The following is a 3,545-nucleotide window of genomic DNA, read 5'->3' on the forward strand; positions in this document are numbered from 1 at the left end:
TCTAAAACTATTAGGCTGTTTTGCTCTCTGATGCCCGTGGACCGAGAGAACGTAGAATAACGGAGCGATCGTGTCGCTCCGGAGCCCGAGCGAAAAAATTCTAAGTCCCCGTTCGTGTCGCTCCGGAGCCCGAGCGAAAAAATTCTAAGTCCCCGTTCGTGTCGCTCCGGAACCGAATGTCGACGGAACGAAATGACAACGGTAGATCCTTATTCCTGGTGCTCGTGGCTCTCTAAAACCATACACTTGTTCTCCTCTGTCTCTTACCTGTGTCGAGATAATCGAGAATCATGGAGCGTTCGTGTCGCTCCGGAACCGAAAGTCGTCGGTTCGAAACGAGAACGTTAGATCCATATTCCTGATCGTTGAGGCACTCTAAAACTATTAGGCTGTTTTGCTCTCTGATGCCCGTGGACCGAGAGAACGTAGAATAACGGAGCGATCGTGTCGCTCCGGAGCCCGAGCGAAAAAATTCTAAGTCCCCGTTCGTGTCGCTCCGGAGCCCGAGCGAAAAAATTCTAAGTCCCCGTTCGTGTCGCTCCGGAACCGAATGTCGACGGAACGAAATGACAACGGTAGATCCTTATTCCTGGTGCTCGTGGCTCTCTAAAACCATACACTTGTTCTCCTCTGTCTCTTACCTGTGTCGAGATAATCGAGAATCATGGAGCGTTCGTGTCGCTCCGGAACCGAAAGTCGTCGGTTCGAAACGAGAACGTTAGATCCATATTCCTGATCGTTGAGGCACTCTAAAACTATTAGGCTGTTTTGCTCTCTGATGCCCGTGGACCGAGAGAACGTAGAATAACGGAGCGATCGTGTCGCTCCGGAGCCCGAGCGAAAAAATTCTAAGTCCCCGTTCGTGTCGCTCCGGAGCCCGAGCGAAAAAATTCTAAGTCCCCGTTCGTGTCGCTCCGGAACCGAATGTCGACGGAACGAAATGACAACGGTAGATCCTTATTCCTGGTGCTCGTGGCTCTCTAAAACCATACACTTGTTCTCCTCTGTCTCTTACCTGTGTCGAGATAATCGAGAATCATGGAGCGTTCGTGTCGCTCCGGAACCGAAAGTCGTCGGTTCGAAACGAGAACGTTAGATCCATATTCCTGATCGTTGAGGCACTCTAAAACTATTAGGCTGTTTTGCTCTCTGATGCCCGTGGACCGAGAGAACGTAGAATAACGGAGCGATCGTGTCGCTCCGGAGCCCGAGCGAAAAAATTCTAAGTCCCCGTTCGTGTCGCTCCGGAGCCCGAGCGAAAAAATTCTAAGTCCCCGTTCGTGTCGCTCCGGAACCGAATGTCGACGGAACGAAATGACAACGGTAGATCCTTATTCCTGGTGCTCGTGGCTCTCTAAAACCATACACTTGTTCTCCTCTGTCTCTTACCTGTGTCGAGATAATCGAGAATCATGGAGCGTTCGTGTCGCTCCGGAACCGAAAGTCGTCGGTTCGAAACGAGAACGTTAGATCCATATTCCTGATCGTTGAGGCACTCTAAAACTATTAGGCTGTTTTGCTCTCTGATGCCCGTGGACCGAGAGAACGTAGAATAACGGAGCGATCGTGTCGCTCCGGAGCCCGAGCGAAAAAATTCTAAGTCCCCGTTCGTGTCGCTCCGGAGCCCGAGCGAAAAAATTCTAAGTCCCCGTTCGTGTCGCTCCGGAACCGAATGTCGACGGAACGAAATGACAACGGTAGATCCTTATTCCTGGTGCTCGTGGCTCTCTAAAACCATACACTTGTTCTCCTCTGTCTCTTACCTGTGTCGAGATAATCGAGAATCATGGAGCGTTCGTGTCGCTCCGGAACCGAAAGTCGTCGGTTCGAAACGAGAACGTTAGATCCATATTCCTGATCGTTGAGGCACTCTAAAACTATTAGGCTGTTTTGCTCTCTGATGCCCGTGGACCGAGAGAACGTAGAATAACGGAGCGATCGTGTCGCTCCGGAGCCCGAGCGAAAAAATTCTAAGTCCCCGTTCGTGTCGCTCCGGAGCCCGAGCGAAAAAATTCTAAGTCCCCGTTCGTGTCGCTCCGGAACCGAATGTCGACGGAACGAAATGACAACGGTAGATCCTTATTCCTGGTGCTCGTGGCTCTCTAAAACCATACACTTGTTCTCCTCTGTCTCTTACCTGTGTCGAGATAATCGAGAATCATGGAGCGTTCGTGTCGCTCCGGAACCGAAAGTCGTCGGTTCGAAACGAGAACGTTAGATCCATATTCCTGATCGTTGAGGCACTCTAAAACTATTAGGCTGTTTTGCTCTCTGATGCCCGTGGACCGAGAGAACGTAGAATAACGGAGCGATCGTGTCGCTCCGGAGCCCGAGCGAAAAAATTCTAAGTCCCCGTTCGTGTCGCTCCGGAGCCCGAGCGAAAAAATTCTAAGTCCCCGTTCGTGTCGCTCCGGAACCGAATGTCGACGGAACGAAATGACAACGGTAGATCCTTATTCCTGGTGCTCGTGGCTCTCTAAAACCATACACTTGTTCTCCTCTGTCTCTTACCTGTGTCGAGATAATCGAGAATCATGGAGCGTTCGTGTCGCTCCGGAACCGAAAGTCGTCGGTTCGAAACGAGAACGTTAGATCCATATTCCTGATCGTTGAGGCACTCTAAAACTATTAGGCTGTTTTGCTCTCTGATGCCCGTGGACCGAGAGAACGTAGAATAACGGAGCGATCGTGTCGCTCCGGAGCCCGAGCGAAAAAATTCTAAGTCCCCGTTCGTGTCGCTCCGGAGCCCGAGCGAAAAAATTCTAAGTCCCCGTTCGTGTCGCTCCGGAACCGAATGTCGACGGAACGAAATGACAACGGTAGATCCTTATTCCTGGTGCTCGTGGCTCTCTAAAACCATACACTTGTTCTCCTCTGTCTCTTACCTGTGTCGAGATAATCGAGAATCATGGAGCGTTCGTGTCGCTCCGGAACCAAAAGTCGTCGGTTCGAAACGAGAACGTTAGATCCATATTCCTGATCGTTGAGGCACTCTAAAACTATTAGGCTGTTTTGCTCTCTGATGCCCGTGGACCGAGAGAACGTAGAATAACGGAGCGATCGTGTCGCTCCGGAGCCCGAGCGAAAAAATTCTAAGTCCCCGTTCGTGTCGCTCCGGAGCCCGAGCGAAAAAATTCTAAGTCCCCGTTCGTGTCGCTCCGGAACCGAATGTCGACGGAACGAAATGACAACGGTAGATCCTTATTCCTGGTGCTCGTGGCTCTCTAAAACCATACACTTGTTCTCCTCTGTCTCTTACCTGTGTCGAGATAATCGAGAATCATGGAGCGTTCGTGTCGCTCCGGAACCGAAAGTCGTCGGTTCGAAACGAGAACGTTAGATCCATATTCCTGATCGTTGAGGCACTCTAAAACTATTAGGCTGTTTTGCTCTCTGATGCCCGTGGACCGAGAGAACGTAGAATAACGGAGCGATCGTGTCGCTCCGGAGCCCGAGCGAAAAAATTCTAAGTCCCCGTTCGTGTCGCTCCGGAGCCCGAGCGAAAAAATTCTAAGTCCCCGTTCGTGTCGCTCCGGAACCGAATG

This window comes from Calliopsis andreniformis, unplaced genomic scaffold (genome assembly GCF_051401765.1).
Source record: "Calliopsis andreniformis isolate RMS-2024a unplaced genomic scaffold, iyCalAndr_principal scaffold0445, whole genome shotgun sequence".
Classification (NCBI taxonomy): Eukaryota; Metazoa; Arthropoda; class Insecta; order Hymenoptera; family Andrenidae; genus Calliopsis; species Calliopsis andreniformis.